Source organism: Alexandromys fortis, unplaced genomic scaffold (assembly GCF_014885135.2).
Source record: "Alexandromys fortis isolate MF-2015 unplaced genomic scaffold, M_Fortis_MF-2015_v1.1 scaffold_73, whole genome shotgun sequence".
Lineage (NCBI taxonomy): Eukaryota > Metazoa > Chordata > Mammalia > Rodentia > Cricetidae > Alexandromys > Alexandromys fortis.
This window is the reverse complement of record NW_026067959.1, coordinates 2968043-2976991: the sequence shown is the minus strand read 5'-3', so window position 1 is coordinate 2976991 and position 8949 is coordinate 2968043. Positions and strand designations below refer to the sequence as shown.

Genomic DNA, 8949 nt, shown 5'->3' with positions numbered 1-8949 from the left:
ACCATCAAATGTCATGAGATTGCAAATATATTCCCAGAGTATAACTGTTCAACATTTAGTTCCAAAACCCTTTATGGATAATTCTTCAGCTGACTTTTCTAGAATGTTATTAGTGAGAAATTAGTTTTTCGAGAATTCTCCACATTGACTTCTATAGTGGCTGCACGGGGATGCAGTCCTTCTCACAGTGAACGAGGGCTCTCTTTCCCCCAGGCCTCTCCTACATTTGTTGTCGGTTATCTTGTGGATCATTGCCATGCTGACTGGGGTAAAACAAAATCTCAAAATTGTTTTGGTTTACATTTCCTAATTTCTAGGAATGAATTATTTCTTAGCCTTTCCCCCGCCCCCCTTTTGAGAACTATTGGTTCAGTTCCCAGGCTCTTTTTTCTCTCTCTCTCTCTTTTCATTACTGTATAAATGATACCAATCAAAATTCTCACTTCCTCCCCTCCTCCCACTTCCTTCCCGTTCCCCCTTCCTTTCCCCCACCCCCTCCAGTTTTAAGAGAGGGCAAGGCACCCTGCCCTGTGGGAAGTCCAGGGTCCTAACCCCTACATCCAGGCTTAGAAAGGTATGCATCTAAAGAGACTAGGATCCCAAAAAGCCAGTACATGCAGTAAAGACAAATCCCAGTGCCATTATCATTGGTCCCTCAGTCTGCCCCAGTTGTCAACCACATTCAGAGGGTCCAGTTTGATCCCATGCTCATTCATTCCCAGTCCAGCTGGAGTTGGTGAGCTCCCATTAGCTCTGGCACACTGTCTCAGTGGGTGAACCAACGCCTCGTAGTCCTGACTTCCTTGCTCATATTCTCCCTCCTTCTGCTCTTCAACTGGACCTTGGGAGCTCAGTCCAGTGCCCTGATGCGAGCGTCTCTGTCTCTGTCTCCATCTGTCACTGGACGAAGTTTTATGCTTATATTCAAGATAGTCATCAGTATAACTATGGGAGAAGGCCAGTCCCATCACCCTCTTCTACATTGCCTAGCTGGGGTCATCCCCGTGGACTCCTAAAAACACCAATGATAGCTTATGCTGGAGAGAATGTGGAGAAGGGGAACACTCATCCATTACTGGTGGGAATGCAAACTTGTGCAGCCACTTTGGAAATCAGTGTGGTGATTTCTCAGAAAATTAGGAGTCAACCTACCTCGGAATCCAGCAATACTACCACTCTTGGGAGCAGAGGGAAGGGGAGAGGGAGAGAGAGAGAAGGGGAGGGTTGGGGAGAGCTTGGGGGAGTGGGATAGTTGAGATGGAGGAAGGACGGATATGGGAGTAGGGAAAAAGATATCTTAACTGAGGGACCCAGGCTCTTTTTTAAATGGGTCATTTTTTTTTACTCTTTGGGCATTTTTTATTTATTATTTTAGTTTATTGTTTTGTTTTGCTTTTGTATTTTGAGACAAGATTTTTCTGTTGTCCTAGAAGTCTCTCACTGTGGACCAGACTGGCCTTGCATTCAGAGATCTGTCTTTCTCTGCCTCCTAAGCACTGAGGCATATTTATACATTATGTATATGAATCTGACATGTCTAGCGGGAAACATAATCTCCCATTCTGTAGACTTCCTTTTCACCCAATTCTTCTTTAGCTGGGCAGAAGCCTTTTCAGTTTTATGAAGTCCTATTTGTTAATCATTGGCCTTACTTCTTGGGCAAATCAAACCCTGTTCAGAAAGTCCTCTCCTGCACCCGCATCAGGCAGGGCACCACCTACACTTGTCCCGGCAGTGCCACACCTAGGGCAAAGTGAGAGCTACAAGTCTGATGTTTTCTCTTCCTGTAGGCATCCAGTTTTCCCAGCACCATTGGTCGAGGATGTTTTCTTTTTACCAGTGTGTTGGATTTTAGCATCCTGTCGAATATTATAAATGGCTGAAGTTATGAGTCCTCATGTTTGGGTCTTCAATTTTGTTCCATTGGTCTGCATATCTGTTTTGTGCTAGTATCATGTTTTTATTACTCTGACTTTGTAATATATCTTAAGATCTGGAGTGGCAATTTCTCCAGCATTGTTCTTTTTTTTTTTTATCAGTATTGTTTTTGCTAAGTGGGGTCTTTTGTGATTTTGTTTTAATTTTAGGGCATTTTTTTTCTCTTTCTGGGATGGGATGGTGATTTTGATTGGAACTGCATTAAATCAGTAAATGGCTTTTAGTGAAACGGTTATTTTCACAATATTCTGACAATCCATTAGCATGGGATGTCTTTCCATTGTCTGATGTCTTTATCTCTCTCTTCGGAGGTTTAGAGTTTTCATTGTAGCAGTTCTTCACTGCCTTGGCTGGATTTATTCCTGGGTATTTTATTTTCTTTGAGGCTATTGCAAATGGGAGTGTGTCTATGATCTCTTTTCCTTCTCTTGCCTTATTATTCCGACTAGTATGTCACGCACAATATTGAAAAGAAGGGAGAATAGGGGAAACTCTTGTCTTGTTGCTGATTTCAGTGGAACTGCTTCCGGCTTTTCTCAATTGAGATGATGGTAGGCTGTGGGTTTCTCATATATAGCTTTTATTATGTTGAGGTATATTCTCAGGATTTTTTTTATCATGAAGTCATGTTGGATTTTGTCACTGGCTTTTTAATTTTTGCTTCTGTTGAAATGATTATGTGTTTGTTTTTCTTAAGTCCATTTATGTGGTTTATTACATTTATTGACCTGTGTATGTTGAAACAACCCTACATTTCATGGATAAGGCTAACTTGGTAATAGAGGATAATGTTGTGGATGTAGGCCAGTATTCTGTTGGCAAGTGTCTTATTGAGCATATTTGAATCTATGTTAATCGGTGATGTTGGCCTATGGTTTTCTTTTTTGTCCTGTCTTAACCTGGTGTTGGTAGTAGAAGGATACTGTCCTCATAGGAGTTTTGGAGTGTTCCTTTGTTCTTTTAAATTTTGTTAAGTTAGGTTTTTTAATAGTTTAAAAAGTGTTTACTGTAGGTCTTCTTTGAAACAGAAAGTAGAATTCTGCTGATCCATCAGGGCCTGGGTCATTTGTAGCTAGAAGTCTTTTTATTACTATTTTAAACTCATTTATTTTGTGTCTATTTAGGCTGTTGACTTCTTTTTGGTTTTGATGGTTTGAATCTCAAAATTCATCTATTTATTTTAGGTTTTTCAACTTAATAGAGTAAAGCTTTTCAATTATTTGCTTAAAATATCCTGAATTTATTTGGGATCTGTGTATTATTTTATTGTCCATTTCTGGTTCTGTTAATTTGGCTCCTATTCTTTTTGGTTAGTTGGGATCTGTCAGTCCTACTCATCTTCTCAAAGAACCAGGCTCTTTGCTTTGCTGATTCTTTCTATTGTTTCTATTTCATCAATTTATGCTCTTATTTTTCTTATTTCTTGATTTCTGTGGATTTGATTTGTTCTTGCCTTTGTAAAATTTTGGGTCATATCATTAAGTCTTTTATTTGTGCTTTCTGATTTTTTAATGTAGTCACTTAGGACTATTAATTTTTCTTGTAGAACTGTGTTTGGTGTGTCCTAGAAGTTTTGTTGTAGTGTGTTTTCATTTTCATGTAGTTCTAGGAAATTTTTTGTTTCTTGATTATTTTTTGATCCATTCAGTAATGAGCTGCTTAGTTTCTGTAAGTTTGTGTATTTACTAGAGATTTATTTTGCTATTGATCTAAAGTTTTATTGCATTGCAGTCAAAAAGGATGCGCAGTTATTTTAGTCCTTTTGAATCTGTAATGATTTGTTTTGTATCCCAGGATGTGGTGTTGTTTAGAGAAGCTTCAGTGTGTTGCTGAGTAGTCTTTGGGTGGAATATCTGTAGATATCTGTTAAATACATTTTATGTATGATGTCAATGAATTCTGATGCTTATTTTTTGTCCTGATAGACTTTATATTGGTGAAGGTGGGGTATTAATCTGTTTCTTTAAATCCATAATAAATTTTATTTATTTATTTATTTATTTATTATTTATTTTGGATTTTCGAGACAGCTCCGTAGCTTTTGGTTCCTGTCCTGGAACTAGCTCTTATAGACCAGGCTGGCCTCGAACTCACAGAGATCCGCCTGCCTCTGCCTCCCGAGTGCTGGGATTAAAGGCGTGCGCCACCACCGCCCGGCTTCCAGTAGTACATTTTAAATGAAATTGGTTGTACCGGAGTTTGGTGCATGTGTATTTAAGACAGTGATCTCTTCTTAGTTAACTGTTCCCTTGTTCAGGATGAAATGTCCCTCTTATTTCTGCTGATGAGTTTTTGTTTACTTTGTCATGTATTCAGATAGGTATGACTGCTTGCTTTCTGATCCCATTTGGTTGGAGTGCTTTTGTCTTTTCTTTTACTACAAGGCAATGCCTATCTTTAGAGTTAAAATTGTGGCTGTAGATATTAAAGTTATTGTTGAAATATTTGTGTGTTAATTGCAGTAATCATGTTGCTGATTTGGGGTGGTATTGTTTGTGCATTCAGTCTCTTGGCTGTGATCCTTCCTCTCTTCAGTCCAAAATTTTGCTTCCTATATATCCTTTGGGTTTGATTTGTTGGATGTAATTCTTATTTAAGGCTGTTTATATAATGGAAAATTTTTCTTTCTCCTTCAATTATGGCAAATAGTTTTGCTGGATGTATTAGTCTAGGCTGGTCTTCATGGTCTTTTAGGACTTAGAATGCATTGCTCCAGGCTCTTCTGGCTCTCACAGTTTTCACTGAGAGATCAGCTGTTATTCTGATGGATTTTCTTTTATATGAGACTTGTGCTTTTTCTCTTGCAGCTTTCAATGCGCTTTCTTTGTTTTATATATTCCGTGTTTTAACTCTGGTATGCTGTGGAGATTTTTCTTTTCTGATCTCGCCTATTTAGTGCTTTGTACACATCTTGTTTCTGTATGTGTTTCCTTAGTTTGGGGAGGTTTTCTTCTGTGATTTTGTTTAAAATCTTGGAATTCTTCTCTCTCATCTATATACCTATAATTAGAAAGTTTGGCCTTTTCATAGAGTCCCACATTTCCTGAATGTCCCTTTCTTGTATTTTTAAAATTTATTATTTTCTAGTTTATTTGGTCTTTATACTCTGTCTTTGAGTTGTGGTATTCTGTCTTTTGCTTGATACATGCTACTTGTAAGGGTTCTCTTTGAGTTTTCTAGTTGAGTCATTGGGCTTTTCAATTCCATTTTCATTTCGGTGTAAGTCCTTTTCAGTGTTCTATCTCCTATTGAATTTTATTAGAAAGTTCTGGATTCTCTTCATCATGTCCATCAGTCTATCTTTTGTGTTTTCTTGTGTATCACATGGGTGCTTATTCTTCTTAAATTCCTTATTTCATTGAGCTGTTTCTTTGTGTCTTCTTTAAATTATTTGTATTCCTGGATGAAGTTTGTGTTCTTTTAAATTCTGTATCCTGGGGTTCGCCCAGTAATTGTCATTTGCAAACATTTCCACAGGACTGGTAGATTATGGAGAGGAGAGGTTGGTTTGTTTTTTCATATTGTTTGTATTTTTTTAATGATCTCTGGGCCTATGGACTTCTTTTGTTCTGTGTCTGATGTGGATGTTGGGGCGGAAGAGAGGTTGTATGGGCAGGTTGGGCCTAGAAGATGGGAATGGCTTAGGTGGCTTGAAGTCTGATAGACAGAGGAGACTGGGTTGGTATGCAGGATGTACATGCTGGTCCAAGCCTGCAGTATAGGGGCAGCTCCAGCGGATTAGACCCTAGAGAAGAATGTACAGGATCTGGCTGATTGGTTTTTTGTTTTGTTTTGTTTTGTTTTGTTTTTTTGTTTTTTTTTTTGTTATTTTTTTAGGTGACCTAACAGAGTTTGGGGTCTGTCATAGTATCTTCATACATATGTGTCTTTAGACCTTTTTCTCATTTGCTCCCCCTCACCACCACCCTTCTATCTAGAAACAAGTGCTCTTCAATTAAAGGAATTCTATCAATTCTCATGCTATTTCCATCACCTAAATAATGCATAACCTAGTTTTGAGTGTGTTTCCCTTAAAAAAATACCTTGTTTGTAGTGTACTGTTAATTCATCAATATTGAACTTAAGGCTAAACACTAATTTATGCCTCGATGAAGCTTTGTCTAACTTTTATTTGCTTCATAAGGCACTCAAAACTATATATGTGGCCATTGATATATACTTTGCATTCTCATCAGAAGTCCTGTTTGACTTCAATTGGAAATTGCAGCATCAAGTAACTTATTTTTTCTGATACTAGATGCACATTTACAAATAACCAAAATACTATACTAATTAGAGAGTTTACAAATAAATGTTAATAAGTAGGCAAATTTAGAAATAAAAGCCATGAAAAATGAAGGTCAGTTGTGTCTACTGGTGTCTTAAATTTCTGAACCATATGTGATTCTTTTTCTTTGTTCTGTTTGTTTGTTTATTTGTTTTTGAGACAGGTTTTCTCTGTGTAGCTCTGGCTCTCTGGTTGTTCTAGAACTAACTCTGTAGACCAGGCCGGCCTCAAACTCACTGCCTCTCTGAGTGCAGGGATTAAAGGCGTACTCCACTGCTACCAAGAGAGACCGTCTCTCACAGCAATCAGTAGTTGCCTATAGTTCTTGGTCTGGGGGCAGGTCCTGTGGAATTTTCTCCTTCCCTGTTAATATGTCCATTGATATTATCATTTTTTTCAGGCCTTATTTCATCAACCATAATGTTAATGTATCATGGGAGTAGCTTCCCTGTCGTTTCTAGGAGACAAAAATCTCAATACAAACTCCCTGGTTTTCTGGCTCTTATGATCTTTCTGCCTTCAACCCTCTCCCATGGTCCCAATTTTCTCAGGACATCTTGTCTTTTTCTACTTCCCATGCAGATTAGATCCATGTATGTTTCTGTTAGGACCCTCATTGTTGTCTAGGTTCTCTGGGATTGTGATTTGTGGACTTGTTTTCTTTGCTTTATGTCTAAAAATCACTTATGAGTGAGTACATGTGATAATTGTCTTTCTGGGTCTGGATTACCTCACTCAATATGATGTTTTTTAGCTCCATCCATTTGCTTGCAAATTTCAAGATGCCATTAATTTTTTTTTCTGCTGAGTACCTTATCTTAAAACATAGGCTGTGTTTCTCCCTTGTTACGGCACAACCTCATCTCTGGCTTTCATTTCTCCATGTTGACTTTATCAGCCAAAAGGCTGCAGGATTGTGGTACTCAAAGAGATCCCCCAAATCATCTAAGGTGACCTTGGTGTCTAGGAGACAACGTCCGCTGGCCTTGGTTTAGTTCTTGGCTCCTATATTAGTTACTTTTCTACTGCTGTGGTTGAACACTGTGACCAGAAGCAATTTGTAGAAGAAACGTTTTATTTGTTTTACATATCCTGAATCACAGTCCATTGAAGGAAGTCAGGGCAGGAGCTCAAGCAGGTCAGGAACCTGGAGGCAGGGGCCGATGCATAGGCCATCAAACTGTGCAGCCTACTGGCTTGTTCCTCCACATGGCTCGGTCAGCCTGCTTTCTTACTGAATCTGGGACCACCAGCCCAGGAATGGCACCACTCACAATAGGCTGGGCCTTCTCCTGTCAATCACTAATTAAGAAAATGCCCGCCAGTCTTGCCTCCAGCCGGATCTTACAGAGGCGTCTTCTCAACCGAGGTTCCCTCTGCTCAGATCGTTACAGCTTGTGTCAACTGGACAGAAAAGGAACCAACACAGCTCCCCATTTTGTCCAGTTTCTCAACTAATTTGAATTTCTTCACCTGTGCCGTAGGATTTCTGTTCATCTCACAGGATTGTTGTGAGGATCAGTTTAGAAGACCAAAGCTCTTAGCACTGATCCCAGCACATAGCAAGGGATTCATATACTGTTAGGATTCAGCATTAATGTTGGTAACAAAGCCGGGTTTCTGCTCGAGTCAAATGTAGAGACACAGCTCAGTTTGGACAGGAGCAAGAATTATAAACCTCTCTTCAGAGTTATCTACCGTCATCTCTTCCTTCTAGCTCCTTCCCGGTTGACACATGTCATGATTGCAAATTGCTTTCTTCAAGTGGAGAACAAGCAAAACGTTTCATACCCGCTGCCACATTTGTCGAGACTTCCCGAATCCAAACTTGAAAGTTGAGTAATTTCCTTGAGTTGTTTATGGCGTCTTAGAGGACACTTCCTTTTAAGTTGAGTGGTCTAACAGAAGCCTACAATTATTCATTTAACTGTGCAGTTACAGTAATGCAACCCATTTCCCAGCACAAGTGGGTAAGTGCCACCCTGGGCTGGGCTGGATTTAAAAGCAAAAGGGAAGCCCTCGGCGAAACAGGAAGCACACATCTCCCCGAGGATAAAGTGCACATCACCTTCTAGGTCCTGGGTTGTTCATTGCATTGACTTCCACAAGGATCCTTGGGACCAGTCGGACAAGATGGGGTACCACCTAATCGTGAAGGTGAGCGTGAGGACTCAGCTGTTGATAATCAGACTCCCTTCTTCCTACTATATACGAATTTGCTCGCTTAAAATGATGGGTCAGAGCCCATTCATGGGTCACTCCTGAGACAGCTGTTGGTAGACTTTTTTATAGTCATGTTCTCAAAAGCTGCGGTGAGGAGTCATGGGGGTCGGGAATGAGAGGCTAGGAAAATTTTCTTAACGAAAGGGAGGATGGGAGGAGGAGTGGGAGGGAGAACTGTGGTCAGAATGTAAAATGAAATTTTAAATAATTAAATTGTTAAAAAAATGTAAAAAAATTAAAAACAGAATTAAACTGCAGAGTAACGAAAATTACAGCTAGGTGAGTTGGAGCCAGAGCCTTGTGGCCAGTACAGTTCTGGAGCAGGAGAGCCAGGGGAGAATAAAGCACTGAGTGGTATCATACAGTTTAGTTGAGGGCTATACTGAAGAGCTTGGGTTTATGTTTGTCCTTCACAAACTGTATTTTTCTTCTGTAAACATTAGTGAAATGTTTACAGACTCTCTGATGTCCAATTTGCTTGTCTATGAAGTGGAGACAGC

The 8949-nt window shown here is 39.5% G+C and overlaps 1 protein-coding gene across 4 annotated transcripts in view; it reads left to right on the top strand.

The window, feature by feature from the left end:
• Window positions 1-8136: 8136 nt before the first annotated feature.
• Window positions 8137-8949, top strand: part of Il31ra (interleukin 31 receptor A) — a 40435-nt gene continuing 39622 nt past the window's right edge. For 2 of the 4 annotated variants that reach the window (XM_050152752.1, XM_050152751.1), the window contains exons 1-2: window positions 8137-8196; window positions 8302-8383. The gene's annotated coding sequence lies outside the window, so the exon portion shown is untranslated. Of the gene's footprint in view, window positions 8197-8261; window positions 8384-8949 lie in introns of those variants that run through there. The other 2 variants (XM_050152750.1, XM_050152753.1) reach the window with 2 other exon arrangements.